At 40.5% G+C, this 23,777-nt stretch overlaps 2 long non-coding RNA genes across 2 annotated transcripts in view; one reads left to right on the forward strand and one right to left on the reverse strand.

Moving 5' to 3' along the window:
* The first annotated feature begins 644 nt into the window (after positions 1-644).
* The window catches only part of LOC102152585, a 44,692-nt gene continuing 21,559 nt past the window's right edge, over positions 645-23,777 (forward strand). Inside the window, exon 1 of the long non-coding RNA XR_005374325.1 lies at positions 645-943. This is a non-coding gene — a long non-coding RNA (uncharacterized LOC102152585). The remainder of the gene's footprint in view (positions 944-23,777) is intronic.
* LOC119864499 lies at positions 18,698-21,550 on the reverse strand. The gene is made up of 3 exons (XR_005374324.1): positions 20,938-21,550; positions 20,584-20,711; positions 18,698-18,837 (listed from the first exon to the last, which is right to left on the reverse strand). It is a non-coding gene; the product is annotated as an uncharacterized LOC119864499 (long non-coding RNA).

Genomic DNA, 23,777 nt, shown 5'->3' on the forward strand with positions numbered 1-23,777 from the left:
TATGTAATGCCGTTAAACCAAGTAGGCTGGCCTGCATAAATGAGGCATTGTGCAAGGGTTCTGTTTCTCCACGCTGCATCGAGGGTTCCGTAGATATTTCAACATAACAATCTTTGTCCTTCATGTGTCCTCTTAGAGAAGACTTGGCCGCTCGTGAGCCCTTTGATCATGCCTCTCTTCCACCCTCAACAGGGGGCACATGCTGAAAGGTTTCTTTCCTCCACAAAGGCTTGCCCATCCCCTGGCTCCTTTCTTTGCAGGCGCACATCAAATCTGCTTGCATTATACAGATGCTCTGACACTCGGAGGTAGAGAAAGGCATCCTGCGGCTAGTGGACAGGCCAAGAAGAATGCGATGGCGGCATTCACGTAGGATACCGGCTCTCAGCTTCAAGGGCAGACGTCTCTACAATGGACCTTTATTTTATTAGCATAAACGAGACCTTAAAAGACTGCTTTTAATAGATGCAGATTCTCAGGGTGAACTCCTGTTTCAGGACAGCTTGGCTGGAGCTGTTGAGTAGCTTCTGGGAGCAGATTGAGGATGTGACGATGATTTCCCGTCTCAGCCGCCGCGTAGTGCCAGAGAGCGTCTGATGCAGGTCTGTTTTTGTGGTGCCTGAAACTGATGCCAAGATAGAAGTTCTTGGTGTTCTATTTTCCATCAAAAGGCATCAACACGGTACTTGTAGCCAGAATAGATTAGAGAAAAGAAACGAGAACAGGAATGTTTATTCTCAACGACTAAACAGTAATTAAGAAGGAACAGGGTAGCATTGCTGTCAGTTGCGGGGTGATAGTGGAGCAGTGGCATCAAAGCAAGGGCGGTTGTTAGCAAGGAGTTGATGAGACCGGTGGCAAGAAGGTATTTGGAAGGCTTTTGCAACTGCCTGCCCTACTAAGTATGAAACACGCTGGTCCGAGACACCTGACAACCAACATGGTAGGTAAGAGTATACGTGGTATGCAACTGGCAGGAACCAAGACAGGTGGAGAGACACTAGAGTCAACGCGGCATGGCTTTACGGGCAGCAGAGCTCAAGTGGTAGAAACGAGCACAGGTTCTAGGACCAGGCTGCCTGAGTCTGATTTCTGCGTCGGCTCTCTATTATCTGTTGGCAGTAATGTCTCGGTGTCTTCGCCTGCAAAATGGGAGTGATGGTCCTAGAACTTACCTAAACCAGGTTGCTACAGAGGTTCTGCGAGTTAATATATTTTTCGAATATCTAAACATGTTGCTGGCTGGCACACGATAGGGATTATATGAGCATTTGATAAGTAAACAACGTGGTTATCCAACACCTGCTCAATATTTTACTGTACATTCTCTGGGAGGAAAAGTCTCCTCTAAATTGAAGGACTTTGGTGCACAGTTATTTCTATATTACCCTTTGACGCCGTGGACATGTAGAAAGGCGCATAAAATATGTACCCTGATCTCAGAGAAATTATAGTCTAGCTGAGAAAGCAGGACATACGGATGTAAGAGGCCAAACAGTAATAACAAAGATAATGTAATTCAGAATATGCTAAAGCATGTATTTACTCTTCGAGACTGGTTTCTGAATGTGCACTTAGACAGTAATTGTGTCAGGAGATCAGAAAAGGGGAAATGCCCTTGTTTCCAGATCATAAGGCTTCTATAAGGGAACGTCCTATAAGGGTGAAAGTTCTGCTGGAAGCAGCTAAATTCTAGCAGAGAGTAGTTTACATAATGGGGCAAGTGGAAGGCATGGTCTGCGATGTGAAATATACTGTTGGCTTTATTTAAGCCTCTTTTTTTTTTTTTTTTCAAAGAGTCTTTTTATTTACTCATGAGAGACACAGAGATAGGCAGAGGGAGAAGCAGGGTCCCTGCGGCGACCCCTATGCGGGACCCGATCCCAGGACCCCGGGGTCACAACCTGACCTGAAGGCAGACGCTCAACCACTGAGCCACCCAGGCGCCCCTATTTAAGCCTCTTTTGACTCAAAAGCAAAGATCACCTTGGTCATTCACTCATAGTAGCCAGTGGGATACAGCGCGTACCTTATTTAGCAGTACCACATTTTATGCCAAGTTTTCATCAGTTTGTGAGCACAGAAAAAGGTTTTCTGTTAATCTTCACAGGTTTTTCTTGTTCTCCATCCAAACAAGTCCATCTGGTTCACATGATATCAGGCTTTGCTTTCTCCACCGGCACCAAAAAAAAAAAAACAAAACCAAAGAAAGCCACCAACTTATTTTTTGGTGTACCATGTTTAGAAGCTAAACATACAAAAAAGAAAACCAGGGATGGCTACTCACACGTAGGAAACAAAATAAATGGTATCGCGCAAGATAATTAGAAATGATACTTGTCCACAAATATCTGAATCCTTCGTTTCAGTGGTCAAATGAGAGCTCATGACAGAGGGACCCCGAGACAGAGGCACCGAGTAGTTTGTTTCGGTTGTTAGGGCTCCTGTTGCTGTCCCCTGTCCCCTCCTGATTTCTCCTCTCTTGATCTCCCTCCTTGGGCTTCTTCGCCTTCCCTTTTCTCCTCTCATTTTTGTGATTCGATGGTTTTTGTATTCAGCAGCTATCGAAAATGCGACCTGAGTCTCCCGTGTGGTGGTTCCACCTATTCCTTCCCCACGGCAGATTTACGTATCTTGTCATTTAGAGAGAAGGAAGCATGGGTCGATATTACCTATTTTACAAGCGTGGCTTGAAACATTTAAGGTCTCTCTTAAGCTGTTTTACCTGGTGTGGCAAAGACACCAGTGGGTATCAGAACCAATAAAGTCCATTGGCACAAATGTCCCCAGGACATTGTGACAATAGTCTCCAGGGTGGTAGGCCTAACCTGAAGACTAATCTTATTGGAATGACTTAATAGACTTAAGATGTCATGCTTGGTGCATTATAGCCTTAGCTGGATTAAAAACGCGGCGTGTATTTTAAGCTCCACGTGTCCTACTAAATTACATTCATCGTAGTTACCTTGTGCTCACTTCCCAGGACATCACCTTATTTTTAAGAGAGGTTTCTGAAGTCACATTTCTCCCACGAGGAGCAATGAAATGCAGGGCAACAAAGCTCAACATACGAGGAGAGAGAATACTGTCGACAGAGCCAAAATGAAGTGGAGAAACGGCAGCGACCTAGAATCAACAGTGATGAATCATTTAAACCAAATGATCTACTCCAAGTGTTGGATGCTCTTACATTAATATTTATTTGGAGTGGAGTCGCTACAGCAATATTTCCCATGGCAGTTCCCATAGAGCTGCCCCATGGAAAACAGTTTTCCACTGTTAAATTAGATGGAAAACACAAAATTCTGTATCTGTACCTTGGAAATTCATGATGTACATTAGCCAAGGAACTCCTTAGAGAGTTCCTGCAGTTAAAAAATAAAGGAGAGAGAGATAATTCGCATAATATAAAGTCACTATTTTTTTTTTTTTTAGTTTTTTAGACATAGTCTAGGATCCAGAAGAATGAATAATTTTATCAATTAAAAGTTTGCACATAAGAGGGGTGCCTGGGGGGCTCAGTAGGTTGAGCATCTGACTTATGGTTTGGGCTCAGGTCATGATCTCAGGGTTGTGAGATCCAGCCCCTGTCCGGCTCCACACCGGGCATGGAGCCTGCTCGAGATTCTCTCTCCCTCTCCATCTACCTCTCTGATCCCACCCCCAACCCACACGTGTGTGTTTGTGCGCATGCACGTGCTCTCCCTCTCCCTCTCCCTCAAAAAAAAAAAAAAAAAAAAAAGTTTGGATGGATATTCTTAACAATATTTTATTCCTTTTTTTTTCTTTTGAACAATTTTATCTCCCAGGAGGCACATTCTGAAACCCACATATTCATAGACACATAAAAGTTCTAGGTTCTAACATAGAAATAAGAGTATTCAGCTGTATTAGAGAGAAAATAAACAGTGAGTTCAAGACTTTATATAGTCACTTCAATGCTTAAAAACTATCCTTTTTTTAAAAAGTTTTTATTTATTTCTTGAGAGAGAGCACAAGCAAGGGGAGGGGCAGAGGCAGAGGGAAGGGGAGAGGCAGACTCCTCAATGAGCAGGGAGCCCGATGGAGCCTGATGCAGGCTCCATCCCAGGACCCTGAGATCATGACCTGAGCTGAAGGCAGACGCTCAACCGAATGAGCCACCCAGGTGCCCCTAAAGAATCGTTCTTAAAGTTTATGGTCTATTTTTGTTTTTAAAGCATTTTTTTAAACTTTTATTTATTTATGATAGGCACACAGTGAGAGAGAGAGAGGCAGAGACACAGGCAGAGGGAGAAGCAGGCTCCACGCACCGGGAGCCTGACGTGGGATTCGATCCAGGATATCCAGGACCGCGCCCTGGGCCAAAGGCAGGCGCCAAACCGCTGCACCACCCAGGGATCCCTTTAAAGCATTTTTGAGACATGATTTATATAAAATAAAATTAATCGCTTGAAATTGGTTCCTCTTCAGTGGTTTTTAGTGTATTTACTGTGTAACTATCATCACTATCGGATTTCAGGACATTCCCATCACCCCAAAGAGAAATCCCTTACCTATTAACAGTCCAAATTCCCTCCCTCTCTCCATCCCCTGGCTTCTCCTCCATTCTGTCTCTGCCCATTTATTTGCCTATTCTTCACGTTCTTTATAAATGGAATCACACTATACGTGGCCTTTGGTGGCTGGCCTCTTTCACTTAGCATAATGTTTTCAAGGTGAACCCATGTTGTAGCATGAAGAAGCACTCGGTTCCTCTTTAGGACTGAATAATATTTCATTGTGGGATAGACCACATTTGGTTTACCCATTCATCGCTTATGGACATTGGGTTGTCTCTACTTGGGGGCTATTATGAGTAATGCTGCCGTGAACTTTCACACACAAGTTTTTGAGGAAATGCATGTTTTCAGTCCTCCTAGATACACACCTAGGGGAGGAAGCGCTGGATCACATGGTGGTTCTAAATCTAACGTTTTCAGGAGCTGCCGAACTACTTGCCGCAGCATCTGAACCATTTCGTATTCCCACTAGCAACTCATGAAGGGTTCAGTTTCTCTATCTTCTCACCAACAGTTGTTATTTCCCCAGTTTTTCTGAGGTACAAGTGACATATACCATCATGTAGCTTAAACGTGTAGTCTGTTGATTTGATGCACTTGTGTCTTGCAAAACGATGAGCACCGTAGTATTAGCCACCACCTACATCATGTTACATAATTGATTTCTTTTTTGTGGTGAAACATTTAAGATTTACTTTCTTAGTGACTTTCAACTGTAGAACACTGTATTATTAACTGTAGTCACTGTGCTGTACATTTGGTCTCCCAAATTATTCATCTTATATGGAAGTTTGTACTTCCATGCCCAGATGCCCCCATTGTCATGCCAGCTGTCGGTAATGACCATTCTAGTCTCTGTTCCTATGACTTTGGCCCTTCTATTTTATTTTTATTTCTATTTTTTAAGGTTTTTATTTATTTATTCATGAGAGACACAGAGAGAGAGGCAGAGACACAGGCAGAGGGAGAAGCAGGCTCCATGAGGGGACCCCAACGTGAGACTCGATCCCAGGACTCTGGGATTACGACCTGGGCTGAAGGCAGATGCCCAACCACTGAGCCACCCAAGCATCCCAAGTTTGGCCCTTTTAGATTGTGCATATAAGTGATACCAAACAGTATTTGTCTTCCTTTGACTTATTTCACTTCCTATATTATCTCTAAGGCCCGTCCATGTTATTTTAACACCAGAATGTCCTTTCTCATGGCTGATTAATATTCCATTGTACACGTGAGCCGCATTATCTTTGCCCTTCCATCTGTTGAGGAACACTTCCCTTGTTCCCATGTCTTTGCTATTGTGAATAATGCTGCAGTGAACATAGGAGCATAGATAACTCTTTGACATTCTGTTTTGGATATATACCCAGAAGTGGAATTGTTAGATCATATGGTGGTTCTATGTTTAAAAAAATTTTTAAGGAGTCACCTTACAGCTTTCCATAGTGGGTGTATCAGTCTCATTCCCACTAACAGTGCAGAGGGGGCCCCTTTCTCCACATCCTCACCAACACTTGACTCTTGATGACAGCCATTCTAACCGGTGTGAGGTAGGGTCTCATTGTGATTTTGATTTCCATTTCCCTGAGGATAAGTGACGTTAGGCATACCTTTTCATGTATCTGTCTATTTAGGGCTTTTGCCCTTTTTAAAATTGGGGTTTGGGTTTTTTGTGGTCTTTCTTTTTGCTGTTGAGTTGTATGGGTTCCTTATATATTTTGGATATTAAACCCTCACCGAATATGTGGTTTACAAATACTTCCTCCCACTCCATAGGTTACCTTTTCATTTTGTTGATGGTTTCCTTTGCTGCTTAGAGGCTTTCTAATTTGATGCAGTCCCACTTGTTTATTTTTTCTTTTGGTGTCAAGCCCAAAAAATCGTGGCCAAGACCAATGTCAAATTGCTTATCTTCTATGTTTTCTTCTAGGAGTTTTATGTTTTAGGACTTACTTAAGTCTTTAATCTGTCTTGAGTTAAGTTTTGTGTATGGTGTAGCGTAGTGGTCCAGTTTCATTCTTTTGTATGAGGATGTCCAGTCTTCCCAGCACCATTTCTTATATATTTCCCTGCTATATATACGCATATTCTTGACTCTTGTCAAAAATTAATTGACCACATGTGCATGGGTTTATTTCCAGGCTCCCCATTCTGTTCCATCGATCTGTGTCTGTTTTTATGCCTGTATCATACTGTTTTGATTACTCTAGCCTTGTAATGTAGTTTTAAATGAGTGCGTGTGGTGTCTCCAGCTTTGTTCTTCTTTCTGGAGATTCCTTTGGTCATTCAGGGTCTTTTGTAATTCCACACAAATTTTAGTATGAAAATTAGCCAAAGAACTCCTTACAGAGGTCCTGCAATTTTTTTTAATTTTATTTTTTTATTTTTTTCTGCAATTTTTTTTCTAATTCTTGCAATTTTTTTAAAAGCATACCATCCAGTGATTTTTAGAATATTCACAAGGTTATGCAGTTACCACTACTATTTAAAAACAGAATATATTCATCATGCCCCAAAGAAACTCTGTACCCTTTAGCAGTCCCCCTGACCACTTAACCCTTCCCTTCTGGCTTCTGACAACCACAAATCGGGTTTCTACCTCTATAGATTAATCTAGTCTGAAAATTTCCCATAAATAAAAACACAAAATATGAAATATTTTTTGTCTGGCTCCTTTCACTTGGCATTATGTTGTCAGGGTTCATCTACATTGTGGCAGTAGCCCTACTTGGTTCTTTTTTGTGGCTAACAGTCCATTGTGTGAGGTATGCCACGTTTTGTTTACCCATTCATCATTTCAGGGGCTTTCGATTGCTTCCACTGTTTGGCTATTATGAATAACACTGGAGTGTATGTTTGTGTAGTTTTTTGTGTGAATATGTTTTAATTCTCTTGGGTACATATGCAAGAATGGAATTGTTGGGTGCTATAGTAACTATATTTCCCTTTTTGAGGAACTGCCAACCTGTTTTGTGCAGCGGCTGTGCCATTTTACATCCCCATCCGCAGCCCATGAGGGTTCTAATTGCTCCATATTCTCAGCAACTTGGTATTTTCCAGCCATTCCAGTGGGTGTCAAGTGGGATCTCATGGTTTTGATTTGCGCTTTCCTGAAGGCTAGTGATGATGTTGAATATTTTTTTCATGTTCTTGTTGGCCTGTTTATACACCTTCTTTAGGGATATGTCTGTTCAAATCCTTTATTTTTAAATTAGGTTGTCTTTTTTTTTTGAGTTATAGAAGTTCTTTATATATTATAGCCACCAGACGCTTATTAGAGATAGGACTTGCAAATATTTTCTCCCTTTCTGTGGGCCATCCTCTCACTTCCTTAATAGTGTGATCCTACAGTGATTTTTTTTAAATGTTCATTTTTTTCTAATCCCAAATTTTCCAATACTATATGACACCAATGAGAATATTTTCTTTAACCACGTTGGTAGATGTTGAGCTAGGCTGCTGTGGGGTTTCCCTTTCCTTGGATATAAATAAGAATGCTGGGAAAGGAAACCAAGACTTAGAAATGTAAGAAAGGAAGGAAGTGTTCATATGTCAGTATGGTTAAAAGCTCTCGAGATTCATGGTGATCTCTGTCTACAATATCAGTCCATGGTACGAAACAATTTCGAACTATATTTAAAATTAATTTTTTATTAGTCCATGACAGTGGACTGATGTAAATATATAGAGAGAAGATTGTTCTAGTCATCCTATGAGACCTAAGAAATGAGGGGTTCAGTCAGCCTCCATGCTGTATAGCACAGATGAACCTGTGCCTTTTTCAGCCTAATGTGAATAGGATGAGAAAATATCAGAGACAACGGAAGAGGAAGAAAAGGGGAGGAAAAGAGACCCTTCCAAAGCACAAGATGAAATCTTAAAACTTCTCAAGAGAGGACATTTGTACTATAATCACACATATAGCAACTGCCTGAGAAAGGAGACTTCTTTGGACTTTGGGTTGGATGACCCAGATGTTTTACTTCAACCAGTAGAAGCTGCAAATATAAGGGGAGCTCCAGGTGTTTATATATATATATATATCTGTCAGCCTTACAACGACTTTGCAAAGTAGGTAACATTATTTCCATTTTACAGTGGGAAATACTGACAAAGAGGTCAGCGATTTGCCTAAGGCCAAGCAGATGAAGAAGTGGGGGCGGGGGGGAGCATATAGCATAAAGGGAACAAACCAACTCTGTCTTATTGCTCTGGAAAAAGTTCTAGGATCACAGTTATTTTAAAGATTAAACTCTTGCCCATTATCAGATATGTAAAGGAATCCTAAAGTAGGGAGCACTGGTACTCACAGCAAAGAGGACTGTTTGCAGGTGCTCCTTCTCTAGAACACCAAGGAGTGACGCATCTGGAGTCATTACTTAGCTCCTAACATGATACTAGGTAACTTTTATATGTCTGTCTCCCTCTCTTCCCCTGAGTGCATGGACCAAATTATTTTGTACCCTTTGTATTACAGGAGCTTAACATAGTGCCTGCCATATATAGGAAGGCTTTCTGAACACTGCGGCCAGAAATAAACAATCGCATGGATAAAAGAAGACATAAATAACAAGAGCTTACAGTTATATAATCCTTACTATGGGAAGGTATTTTCTAGACATTTTTCATCTATTTAATGCATTCATCTATTATTTACATCTATTTCATCTGTTTATTGTATAAGCCATACATCAAAAATAAGCAAAATTAATTACTTTCATTGGACAGATGAGAAAACAGGCATAAGCGTGTGGACCTGCAGTTCACACTCGCAAGCACTGCATTGAGCAGCCTCTCCCCAGACCTGGGTGGAGCTTATTTCAGCTGCTGTAGAACTGAGAGCATTTAGGAAGTGTCCGCCCGGCTCAGCCCTCAGGCCCGGGGCTTCGGTAGCCCTTTGCAGGGACACGCTCAACTGCTGGAGGCCCAGAGAATGCCAAAGGAGCAGGTGCCCGGTTTCCCCTTTCCTCTGCTGCTCGGGCGGCGGGCCCAGGCTGAAGAAAGGGCAGGGGCCTTGCTTTCACCCGCGCCCCTAACGCCAAGCTTCGGGGGCAGCCCAGAAGCCAGAGCTGTTCGGAGACCCAGAATGGTCCACGAAGGGGGCGCTTCCGATGACTCGGCAGGTGCACAGCACCAGCAAGAGCGTCCACCTGTTCTGAGTACACACGCCCTGGCTCCGAAAACTCTCCTTGTCTTCAATCTGGCCTGACCTTGCGTTCTTGCCCAACATGCAGGTAATACAAACGCACAGCGCCACTCCTCTTGCTTGGCTAGGGCAAGAGCTCACTGGCCAAAGGGGTGTACGGCAGCATAAGATTGATCCTGTCCTTGGGAAATAATGAAAGCTTGTGTCCAAGTCTCTATTCCATGGTCTCCCGAGGGCAACGGTCTGAATGTGGCTCTCTGATGGCCTGGAAGCGGGCGCAGCTGGTGCTTCTTCCACTAGGACACGGGCCCTGGTGACTGCGGAGTCGCTGGCTTCTCTCTACAGCAGCAGAGGCACAGCCCTGGTTGACACCAAGCACATATGTCACTGAGCGTCGAGGTTCCCAAGTCATCATGGGAGTTATAAATCCAGTGACTTCACAAACTCATTTAGCTTCCCACTGCAGTCACCTGGGAGTTCAGCGACACCGACGCTGGCCTTCTCCACTGGCATGTTCCGCTTCCCATGTCCTGGAGTGGGGCTTGGGTATGGGGATTTTTAAAAGCTCCCCAGTGATTCTAATGTGCAGCCAAGGTCCTAGAATATTGTTTATAAACTGTTCAGGCCCAAATTAGCATTTTTACTCTACCTATCGAGGAGCAGATTTTATATATATCTTGCAAGGTTCTTATAAGGATCAAATGAGATAATGTCTGTAAATGTCTCAGCACAGTTCCTGGCAAGAATAAGGCCGCAATAAGTACTAATTCTTACTTGTCCCAACTGTGGGCGTGCATGCATGCACACGCACATGGGTGGGCACACACACACACACACACATCACAACACAAACTACAGGTTAATAAAGTTACAGGAATTATGTAGTCAACTGAGGATCAATCTCAAATTCACTTTTAAAAAACCCTAATTATATTAAATTGCTCTAAGTTATAATAACCCACTTCTCTGCTTAAGGATGCCAATTCTAACTGATGAAAACATTTCTTCCTTGAACATTAGGTGTTGTTTTAGGATCATCTTGGTGAGTTGTAGTCTCCTACATATGCATAGTTCTAGGAGGTTCCAATGTGAGACTTCAAAGGCTTTATTCAAAGGTGAATATTTTATTAGATCAAATTCTAGCTATTTATTTTCTTAGCAATATGTTTCTTATCTCTCACAATGGAAAGCCAAAAGAAATTTGGTCAATTCAAAGTCCTGGCCAATTAGATTTTAAAAATGCTTTATTGTAGTTCTGAATGTTTTCATGACAAAACTGTACTCTTGCCTATGTGTTTATTTAAATCATGTTCAAACTAAAGAGAAATCATACAAATTATGTTTTGATCAAGGGAGTCACTTTCACTGATCTGCAGGCCAATAATTCAATTCAATTCAATTCAATTTCTCCCTGGAGGCCATTGGAGGCCTACTTTGAGGACAAGAGTACCCCATTACCTGAATAGGTCATGGCTATGTTACGACATGCAGGAGGGAGGGAGTTAGGAAACAGCATGTGTGAGACCTTGAGGTATGAAAGTGCTAGCTCGTATTAGGTAGTGAGGCTAGAGGGTTATGTACACTCGCATCTGCATCTTTGTGGCGACTTGATTCCTCATATTGACTCTGTGTAGTATAATTGTTTGTCAGTGAACTTTGTTCATTATAATGTAAGTACCTGACATTACGTTTTTGGTTATCAAGACATCCATTTCTTTTTTTTTTTAATATATTTTTTTAATTTTTATTTATTTATGATAGTTACAGAGAGAGAGAGAGGCAGAGACACAGGCAGAGGGAGAAGCAGGCTCCATGCACCGGGAGCCCGATGTGGGATTCGATCCCGGTTCTCCGGGATCGCGCCCTGGGCCAAAGGCAGGCGCCAAACCGCTGCGCCACCCAGGGATCCCAAGACATCCATTTCAAAGACATCTATCGCAGATAAACATATTGCCAACTGTTTGACACACCTATTAGCTAATCAGCTAGATAAGAAATCAGGCTGCCTCCTCCATGAAGCTCCCCTGTGAGCAAGTCCTGGGCAACCTAGACAACCGAGCACTCGAGTGACCATGCTTCCCCTTCCCATGCCTTTATACCTGTTCTTAGGTTTCAAATTCTCCAATAACGTGCGAGCCCACACCACACTAGCCCACCACCCTGCATCCCAATGAAGACACAAAAGGTCTTTGCTCTTCCTCCTTACTTGTGACGTCACTGTGGCTCTTGGGCATGCTGTGTACTCTCAGAGCCTCTGAGTAATAAACCTTGTTTTTTCTAAGTTTGCCGATAGGTATTGCTAAGATGCATCTTGCAATCATAATAAGAACCACAAGGGTTGGTCAGCCACGGCATTGGCTCTGGCTGGGGAAATGTTTGTGGGGGCTTGCCACGATGAACATGGGTCCAGGTGAGTGCTTCAGATATTTCTAGCTGATAACATCACTATCAGCAGGCTGAGACCGATGGGAAACACTCTGTTATAGACAACCCCTCCCCCTTCAGTTTGCTTTGGCTCTATGGTAGAGGTCAACGATTTCCACAATAATTCTGAGTAACAAAACACCTCAAAACTTAGTGGCTCAACACACAAATATTTATTCTCTCTCACATCTGCAAGTTGTCCAGGAACTGGCTGGACTTGGCTCTAATCTCTGCAGCTTATGTCGGAGGCAGATTTATTCCACAAGGCTCTCATCTATGCTGGGCCAGTGGGCTACCTGGGGTCATTTCTCTCATGGCAAAATGTAAGTGGGTAAGCCCAACTACATAAGCACATTTCAAGCCTCTGCATAAATCATGTCTGCTAATGTTCCATTGACCCAAAGTCAAGAGGCCAGGAAGTGTGCTCGGTTTACCGTAGGAGAAAATACAAGGTTTTATGAATTAAATGGCAAAAAGCAAGGATCCACAGAGGAGTGAGAAATGTGGGCTAAAAAGTTAACCTACAAGATCTACCAAGGTGAGGATTTTAACGATTATCTTATTCTGTCCTGGTCATCTAAAATCACCAGTGCTTTCTTCCTGTTAAGAGGTCACCATGGTCTTTGTTGACAATAATACTTCATCTGGTCCTTGTTCCCTTATGCTACATGAGTTATTTCCAAAATGAATGGATAAGAACAGTAATTCCTATACATTTGCTTAGGGAAAACATCTGGAGAGTTGTTTTTGTTTTTCTTCAGTTTTCATCTGGATGTTTGGCATTGTGTCAGAAGTTTTACTCTGAGAAGTTTAAAAAAGTGAATCTAGTTAGTGTTACTTCCTCTCTGCTTTATAATAATAGTGCACTAGAGTCTTACTCAAATGCCACCCCTGGGATGCGTGCTAGGAGCCATGTTATAAGGGAAAGAGCAGGATAAATTTCTTCTGATGCTCATTCTCAACAATAAAGTCTCTTATAAATCTAAACCAATGGGTCATTTTAGAAATAGTCCCATGCCCATTTTTTTTTTGTCACATTACAATGAGATTCTAATATGTAGAAGACCCTTGGCATCCTTGGACTTGACAATCACAGTTTCTACTATTTACTAATGACCATTAGGTCATAACATGCAATCATTTGTCATTTTTGTTTGTTGAGATACATATTTGAATGTTGTGCGTCTCCCGCTTGGTGCCACAGTTTCATTCTCTAATTGTTGTTGCGTACATTTTTCTTAGAAAAAAATTAACTTCGATAGCAGTGTTTGTAAATTTGGAAATTTTCCAAGTATCTTGGGATAAGCAAACAGCAAAACCAGCAAGAGGTTTTAGAATATCATGTCAAAACTCAGCACTCAAAACCCTAGATTTAATCAGTATTGCAGACTCCTGTCAGTGGGTCATCTTCCACTAGATTGGATGCTACTGGAAGGAAGGGATCACATCTTACTTTTTCTTTTCTCTGCTTTAACCCACTGCTTGAATAAAGTAGGCACTCAATATATGCTTCATGAATGAGTGAGTAAATAAATGAATGTATGGAAGTCTGTCAATTAACAACAAGGCCCACCCTTTCAGGATGGTGTCAGAAGCAGCGGTCTTGTAACTGAATGGCAGATGGGAGAAGGTCATGGAGATTAAGACCAAACACCACTTTAACAGAGATTGATAGTAGACACATTATCAAGAGAAGTACTCAAGTCCAGGTAATAAGACAGTGAGCTATTTGCAGATCAGGGGTACAAGGTAAGGACTTTCCTAGCAAAAAAAAAAAAAAAAAAAAAATGCTACAGAAGAATGAGGTCACAAGGTCAGAAGCAGAACAAGGAAGACTTCCTTTTGTGTGCCCTGAGTGTTAAATTAGAGCAGGAGGAGTCCTTAACCATCCATAACCAAGTACAAAAATAGTTCTTCAGCTGGAGGTGAAGGTCAAGTGACTTGCACTATAGAACAGGACTATAGGGTTAGGAAACTCATGAGGTTGGAGCACCTGAGTGGCTCAGTGGTTGAGCATCTGCCTTTGGCTCAGGTCATGATCCCAGGGTCCCAGGATAAAGTCCCACATCAGGCTCCCCGTGGAGCCTCCCTCTGCCTGTATGTCTGTCCTCTCTGTGTCTCTCATGAATAAATAAATAAAATCTTTAAAGAAAAAAAAAAAAGGAAACTCATGAGATCATTGAACCATGTGTCATTAAATGTTGGAAAAAAGTATAATCTTCTTAAAGTCAATTTGAATAATGCTTAAAACCCTAGTAAATCTGGGGTGCATGTGGACTGATTTTGGTATTGTGTAATCTTGAAATGAAAGCAGTCCATCACATGAAGAATAAAGGAATCATTTACAATTCTTACTTATAAGAAGAATTATATAATCCCAAAGAACACTGCAGGAAATCCATTTCATGCTGCCTTTTAAAAATTCTCTTTCACCCACAAAAGTAAATGTTCTTTTCACACACACACACACACACACAAAATGAATGGAGTATCAAATTTTAAAAGTTGGGGTAAAACACAAAATAAACATAGGAAAGAGAGAAAGAATGTAAATATGAAAGCAGACAAATGAATTATAAAACAGGAAACAAACAAAAAAATAAAACTAGTAGCTGGAGAGTGAGAGTGAGAAGCAAAGTAAGAGCCTGTGGCTGCAGGGGTGAGGGGGAGAGAACAAAAATGGTGCATAAGTGGAGAGGGGTAGAAAACGCAAATCCACAAAATCACATGTCACAATAGAGGAAATAAGCATAGATACAGAAAAACTGAAAAGAATTTTAGAAGAATACTCACCTCTGTAGAAATAATTACAAACCTGGGAAGTAAGGGGTAAATAACCAAAACATATCTGGGAAAAGAAAGTTAAATAAAGCAAAAAAGTTGTCAAAAAATCATCATCCACAATGAAAAATGCCTGATCCATACAACCTCAATGGCCAATCTATGAAGTCTGTAAGAACTAAGAAACTCTCATTCTATTTAAAAATGTTTGTGAGCATAGAAGAAAAAAAAAGGAAAGTTTATGAAGTCATTATTACTAAAACCTGACAAAACTGAATGGGTTGGTAAAATTAAATTTCAAAATTTCATCTATATTATTGTTGCAAAAATCAAAAGTATTGTCAAATAAATTAAAGTCATGTATTACAAGTCAATATTACACAATAACATATTACAAGAAAATTATAACCACTACCAGTTCATACCAGGAATGCAGAGATGGTTCAAGATATGGAACTTAACATGTACATATTAACAGATTTGAGGAGAGTAATCATTTGATCATCTCTGTAAATGTCAAAGAAGCATTTGATGAAATTCTTTAAAAATATAAATGGATTAATAAATCCCTAATTGTGACATAGAATTATCATGGGCTTAATGGTGAAATACTAGAAAAAGTCCTATAAAATTCATATTCACCCTAAGGATGTTTATCATGACTGGTATTAGTTGCATTTTTCTGGAAGTACTAGCAATGCCCTTAACCTAAATACAATGATCAGAAGCATTGAAGTTAGAAAGGATGATGCCAACTTTTCATTACTTGCAGATTATATTAATACTAGAAAATGAGAGGAAATGACTATAACACTACTACAATTAGGAATTCAGTAGATTGAGTGTATAAGGATTAATATGCAAAATTTACTTATTGTCTTCAGTGTAGATTTATGAAAAAAAGAGAAAGCACCTAGAAATAAACATTCAGATTTGAAGAAAATTTTAAAATTCTACTGTGAGTGAAGCCTAAAACATTTAAATGCATATCAAGAACTGACTTGTTCTTAGAGAAGAATGATCAACTTTACATAGATAAACGGTATTTCTCAATTCTTTCATTATAGCCCTCCTTTTCAGATATTTCTTTTTTCTTAATTGTTCTCTCCCATTAAATTTTAATGCCACTGATAAACTAATATCTAGTTACATATTGTGCATATATATCTGTGCTTTGGAACGTAAGTTGTTTTTTTTTTTTTTTCCAAGAGTAAGTTTTTCACCTCCAAGAACCATTTTTTTTCTCTTTAAGGATGATATCATCCTGTTGAAAATGCGTAAAATGGACATTATCCCTTAATTAATTCAAAACTTTAAATTCATTGCCAATCAAAATGCCAACATTAACTTTTTGACAATAGATTCAAACTTACAGGACTAGCTAGAAAAGCTTCAAAATGTAAATACAGTGAGGGGGGCTAGCCCTTCTATCAGGGGTATTAGATATATTATAGAAAAATAGTAATAAATATTATGTAACTGAATTTCCAGGATAGATATTTCATAAGTAAAGCCCATACATGGTGGAATTCAGTATGTGATTAAAAAATAGATTATCAAACAAATGGATTTTGAATAACCCAGGAGCCAGAAGAGAGAGGACAGGCAGTTCATCTCTATTACACTCTTCACACCAAAGTAAACAGAATGGTTCAAAGATTCTAACACAAAATGAGATGCCACACAAGTGTAGAAGAAAATATAAGGGAATTTATATTAGCTTGGAGGAAAAAGTCTGTAGAACAAGACACAACACCCAAAAGCTAAAAAAATTAAAGACTAATAGTTTTGCATAAAGTTAAAATATTTGTGTTGTTTTGAAAACGCCGTAAGTGAAGTTAAAAGACAAATAGCACAATAGAACAAGATACGTTTGTATTGTATATGTAAGAAAATGACCGATATTCAGAAGGTATATTGAATTTAAATTAAAAATAAAATGCTTAAGACCACAGCAAATAGACTCTAGATACAGAAAAAAAAAATGCAAATAGCCTCTAACCACAAGAAAAAAGTGATATTCCACAAAATAAAACTTGAATGAGACATTGTTTTTCACATATTAATGCAAAATTGAAAATATCATATAATATGATGTGTCATTGAGACTGTGTGGAAACAGAAATGTCTGCCCATTTCTACTGAGTATATAAATCAGCAAAGTCTATCTTTTAGAATAATTTGCCAATTGCTATGAAAAGGAAAACTTAGGGCAGGCCCTGGGTGGCTCAGTGGTTTAGCGCCGCCTTCAGCCCAGGGTGTGACCCCAGAGTCCCGGGATCGAGTCCCACGTCAGGCTCCCTGCATGGAGCTTGCATCTCCCTCTGCCTGGGTCTCTGCCTCTCTTTCTGTGAGTCTCTCATGAATAAATAAATAAAATCTTAAAAAAAAGAAAAAGTAAAGTAAAACTTTACTACTTGACCTATATTTCCAAGTCTAAATATATATTCGGCAGATACATTCATACTTGGACTTAAAGGCTTTTTTCTCAAGAATGTTCATTGCAGTATTTTTGTAATAGTGAAGTGTAAAATATCCAGCAATAAAAGACTACTTATATGATGGTGGTGCATACATATAACGGACTGCAGGGCAGCTATTGATCAGACACGGTAAGACGGAACAAAGTAAATTTGCTGAAAATTATATAGTATGAGTGACGGTTAGCTGTAGGTGTCAGCTCTGTTAGACCATGGCACCCACGTGTTTGTTTGAACACTAATCTGGCTGTTGGTGTCAAGGTATTTGTCGATGTGATTAATATTTATAATTAGTTGACTTTAAATAAAGCACATTATCCTTGATAATGTGGGTAGGCCTCGTAGAATCAGGGGAGCTCCTATGAGTAACACAGGTTTCCTGGAGGAGGAACTCTGCGTTCAGACTGCACATCGACTGCATTTCCAGCCTGCCCCTGTAGACTGCAGCCTTGCCGGTCCCCACGGCGGTGCGAGCACTACCTGAAATCTCTCTCTCTCTCTCTCTCTCTCTCTCTTTCTCGATTCTCAGTATATCTAGAGATCGGTTCCATTGGTTCTGTTTGTCTAGAGAACGCTGGCTGATACCCTGGGGTATTACATCTTTTTAAACAACTTGTACCTTTTGTGATTGTTTCTCTGATCATTGTCCTGAAGAACATTGAGGGGAATAGGAATAGGGGTTGTATGAACTTGTGACTGCAGCATCTAGTCGGGAGTGAGTCAGAAATGCAGACTCTCAGGCCCCAATGCCAGACTCCGGGAATCAGAATCTGCATTTCAAGAGGATGCAGAGATTGAGGAGCGCTGGCAAGGGATATGGGGATCGCACATGGGGATTCGGAAGGCACTGACTTCTTCACCTAGGCTCCTGGGTGCTCAACGATCCTTTCTGCGCAGACCTCAGTTCTCTACACCCTAACCCGCATGACGTACAAGCTACTTGCAGCCCCTCTGTCTTGCTACCCAAACTCCTTCCCGTATGCTGCCTATTGAGGGCCTGTGCACTTGGAGCTAACTTTATTGCTTCCCTTTTGAGAGTAATTCCTCCTCACTTCTTGGGATTTCCTACCCCTAGTCCTCGATGACCCCAATGTACAGGACATTCTGGAGCTTGGGGACGGGGACTGGATGTGGAGAGTGGCCACTGCCTACGTGGCTTTGTGGCCTTTGTCTCAGCAGTTGTGGGGGAAGAGGCTAGGCTCTCAAGGAGGGAGGATGGAATTTTTGTTGTTTCTGCTCATACTGTGTTTTAGGCAGATTTTTTCCCCTTAATTTGAAGCTTTTGTTCAACGACAGGATTTATTCCTTCATACTCACAGCACATCTTGAAAAATTTTAATTTGGAGTGTTAAAAAAAAAAAAAAAAAGCATAATTGGCTGCAAGAGGCCCGTGGAAGGTGAACTGATTTTATCAGAAGGCAAATTATCCAAGAGGAGCTCACTTGGTTTGGAGAAAAGCAGTGACCTAAACAGGAAAAGGGGAAAGAAATATAAAAAGATGACCTTCGAAAAAAATCTAGCCTGGATAAAACCTGAAAACTTTGCTTGTTCTTATTGTTAAGCTATGGGCTCTTATAATGTTTCCAAAGAATCAGTAAGCCTGAAGCCTGACGCAACTCGGTGTGACCTTGGAGTCTGCCTTCCTACAACACTAAGGACTTTCCAACTACTCGGCCCCCAAATGAATTCATTAGGCTGCTCTGAGGCTTAGGAAAAGGAGTTTCTATTTTGTAGGCGTCCTTCGCCCCTGCTCAGCGCTAACTTTGACACTTAGACACATTCTGCATGCAGCGCATTGCCTCCAACTAACCACCCCCAAACCTCCAAGATCTTCCTGTCTCCACTTGTCCAAGTGTTTTCTGTACACTGTAGGCCTAGAGACCAATCAAATCCCATCTCTCCAGCATAGTTCAGTGCCACAGGGTACCTCTGCCAAGCACATCTCACTGCAGACGGGGAAGGGCAGGTGGGGCTCTAGGCTTATGCCAATTAAAAACATTTTTTGTCTGAACCTTTTCACTCCAACAATCATGGAAAGCCAGGCCCAAGCCTGGACACAGGTGTAGAGTTATTTCAAAGAATGTGTATTTATATGACTAGATAAAAACATTATTATAATATGATAGCCCAGCTGACTTGAAGTTAACATGTAATGGCAGAGATACCGTTAGCCAGGTATCTCTGACTCATTGTTGGACTAAAATTTGCACATTGTTGGACTAGAAATTGTTGGTATTTCAAAGAACTAACATGTGAGTTACCTCCAAAGCATGGAGGACTCCAGTATTTTGATATATCCGTATGGTGTATGTGAAGCTTTCCAATTTTATTGCTATAGTAGTGAATTCTTTTTTTCAAACATAATTTTATGTAAGAACCTCCATATTTAGAATGGAAAAGTGATAATACTATTCAAGGAGCTAAGGAGGCCCAAATTGCCCCTGTTAAGACTGCTTCACACCCATAATATACTTGGGACAATCATGCAATCCTGGAGCTCCCTGGAATTTCATTTGCAAACTACTGGTCTAGATGAAAACCAGCTTGGATTTGGTGTTCTCAAGTGTGGTGTATACCTCCTAATGTTCCTGAGCAGTATACTAAGTGAATTCTAACCTTTCTTAGCTTAGAATGATCATTTTGGAAACCATAAGATATGCTCTTATACCTTATAGCTAATGCAATACAGTAGAAAGAACATGGACCACAGAGTTCACAGTACACAACGCACGGAACAGCTGTCCTTTAGCAAATAACTTAACCTATCCTAGTTACTTAAGAGCAAAATGCATATATCAAAATAATACCTGACTTACAGAGTTTATTTTTATTTTTATTTTTTTTAATTTTTTTTTTTTTTTTTTAATTTATGATAGTCACAGAGAGAGAGAGAGAGAGGCAGAGACACAGGCAGAGGGAGAAGCAGGCTCCATGCACCAGGAGCCCGATGTGGGATTCGATCCCAGGTCTCTAGGATCACGCCCTGAGCCAAAGGCAGGCGCCAAACCGCTGCGCCACCCAGGGATCCCGACTTACAGAGTTTAGTATAAAAATTGAGTAAAATCATGCCTGCCACATTGCAAGTAACACATAATTTACGTGGAAGGCATAGGGAGAAGGAGTTGGTAAGACTGCTGTCCACCTAAACTCATACTTCCCATTCAGAGACTGAATTTCTCTGCTCACATATTGGCCAAATGAGAGGACTTACTCTCACCACCATTTCAGGGCCTTCTTTGGGACCACAGAGTATTGTTATCTAGTATGAACGCACAAGTCTGACCCATCTCCGTTGCAGGCCCGAGGCTTTCTCTCTTCTGTTGGTTGGGTGCTCTATACCTCCATGAGGCCAAAGTGTAAGGTGAGGGATAGACAGTAATACAATCAAGAGAGGTGACATAGGGGAAGGATGACCTGTTTATCAATTTGTTGTACCTTGCAGATCTGCTGGGGCCCAACTAGCACAGATACCACTTCCATCAAGTAATGGGTTATTGGGGCATCTGTCTGGTTTTATGACTTGGAAGATCTAATGGAATCATGTAGACTCAGGTTAGTCACTTACTGTCCCACGGTAGAAGCCCGGTCTTCAGTAGGCTAGAAGCTGCTTTGCTAAAAGTGAGTAATTTTCTGCCGCATAAGACCCAGACTTGCCCTAAACTCCTTGCTGTCTCTGCCATGACTTTTCTGTTGGGAATGGCATCCAATCACCATGGACACCTCTGGCATCAGCAGGTCTGCTGTATCTTGTGGGCTGTGTGACAAAGCCAATTGTCAGGTAGAAATCAAATGATGGAGTTCTTGAATACCTTGCTGAGAGTCTGCTTTTTAGAGTTGTTTCTAGATATCAACTGTCTTACTGTAGGTTCTGTAGGAAAAACAGAGCCTGAGACAAACACTTACATACACGTCATTCATTTGGGGGAAAATTTTGCAAGACACAGAGGCCAGGGACTGGGAAGAATGGAATTGGGATGTAAAGAGAGTCAGTCCATTGGGTCATTCTCATATTGCTCACACAGTGGGCAACTGGGCCTCCCCTTGGCTTTTGAGACCTTCTGAGGGTGAAGGTTCAGCATTATCCACCCAAGGGACAGAAGAGGGGGCTATTTATCCATTGACTCTGCCCTGTAGGTCAAAAGTGTCCTCCAGGAGAGTTGCTTACGCACTAGAATGGCTCTTTGTGGTGTTCCTGTGGCAACAGCAGAGAAATCTGAGGGCTGAAAGCGTCCATAGAATGCAACCCAAGCAAGAGACTTTCAGGTCACCTACAGCCCATCACTGCAACCACTACTGAGTAAAAAATAAATAAATAAATAAAAATAAAAATAAAAATAAAAATAGTAGCTAAGGCAGGTAAGTGGTTCCCCTTATACAAAAGGGCTGTAGCTAGTCATGTTTTAGTAAGAATAATAAAGTGATCGCTATTGCCCTTTTACTTTTTAGAATTATTATTTTTTTGGCTGATAGCTATCATTTTTTTGTACTGCCATTCCTATGTTTTTCTATGGCACTATTTTAATCTCTCACTAATCTTTGATTTTTCTTCTGCTCTGAGTTTGAAAGCCAATTGAGTAGTTGGTTAGGACTATGCATAAAGTGAGAGCAACTAGGCCCCGCAGGAAGACTGAGGTGATCTTTAACAGGCATATGAGGATGGTAACTAAACTTATTGTGGTCATTGTTTCACAATATATGGAAGTCAAACCATTATTCTGTCCACCTTAAATGCATACAGTGATGTATATCAATTGCATCTCCATAAAACTGAAAACAAATTGTTTATTAATTTTAATAAGCACATATTGTTATGACTTTTGAAATATCTAGTTAGCCTACATAGTGCCTCTTTATCTCCTCTTAATTTCCCAGCCTCATATTCTGGTTGGGTGAAATGATTACAGAGCCAAATTATAAACTAACCTGGGCTATTGCTATGATTACCCCAAACAACGTTATTACCATTACTATTATTTTGTAATGAGGTAAAAAATTTTAAATTGTATTATAACATTCTGCTAATTATTATAGTTTTATTTTGTTAGTGAATAGTTACAGCCGGGACACATATGTGAAAGTAGCGCTAATTGATTTTAGTTTAGGTTCATTATGTTAAAAACAAAAATTAAAGAACCGTTAAGCCATACATAATAAGATAACATAAACAGAACTCCCATTTCAGGATTCCTGATTTATGTTCCCAGAAAAGAAGGATATTTATTTTGAAAATGAAAGATTTAAATCAAATATCTGCTTCCTCCAGTGTTTTACAAAAAAAAAAAAAAGTAGTAAGAACAAAAACAATAATGGGAGAAAATAAGGAAATTCAACTTCAAATGGCTTTTATCTTTGATACAGGCTCTAATAGTTTAAATTAACAAAGATTAAAATGCAAATATTGATTTTGGTGTTGGCTGGATTTCCAGGGTCTTTGAAATGTTTAGAAAACAGTCTGCACATTTCATTTCCTTTTTATTTGGACAATGCATTGTTGCCAGCATTTCTTTGATTTTCACATCTGGAATCACTAAAACATACAGCTGGGAAGAGCCACCAGTGATATTTTGTTTTCTTGACTAAGAACAAGAACCTTGGCCTGATCAAAGGCTAATCTTCTGGGCAAGTTAATGACGAAATCCTAAGTAGTGAGGAGAAGATGAAGGCTAAGGTACCAGTGAGCACGGGATTTGGAATTGAGTTTGTCACTTTACTTCTCTGAGTTTTGCGAAATGCTGTTAACGAGATCGTACTGCCTTTACCAAGCCTCCCGAATCCCATGTCTGCTCACACACATGGTAAGTCACACCCCCCTCCCACCTCTGCTGCTGGTCAGGGTCTTATCCACACATGCAGCAGATGAGAGAGAAGAGCGTGGCCCACTTTCTTGCCAGTGATTCGCCCCAGGTGGGAACACAGGACACAGAATATCAGGGGTGAAGCTCCGTTAAAGGTACCACCTTGTATCTCTGGACAAAATAACAAGATACAGACTTTATAAATCTGATGGATTAGAAATAGTCTAAGAAAGCCAAGAAGAAAATAACACAGCAGTTATCTTGTTTTAAGATCTCTGAACTTCCCTCAAAACCAAACCTAAACAGCTTATATAAAGGAATAGTGATGAATATAGGAAGGTAAGTGGCTCAAATGGTCTTTCTTTTTATGTCATTTAGGAGACACAAGAGTCTAAATTGGTACAAATACTTTGGAAAACTTTTTGGCAGCACTTATGAAAGTTAAACATAAGTAAGACCCAGCAATTTTTCTCCTGGCAACATATCTAATAGAAATGAGTGCTTAGTTCCTGCCAGAGGCACATGCAAGAGTGCCTAGACCAGCTTTATCCACAGCAGCCCCAAAACTGTTAATAACTCAAACATCCAACAGTAGAATAATTCAGCAAAC

The sequence above is a fragment of the Canis lupus genome, chromosome 19 (assembly GCF_011100685.1).
Source record: "Canis lupus familiaris isolate Mischka breed German Shepherd chromosome 19, alternate assembly UU_Cfam_GSD_1.0, whole genome shotgun sequence".
NCBI classification, from domain to species: Eukaryota; Metazoa; Chordata; class Mammalia; order Carnivora; family Canidae; genus Canis; species Canis lupus.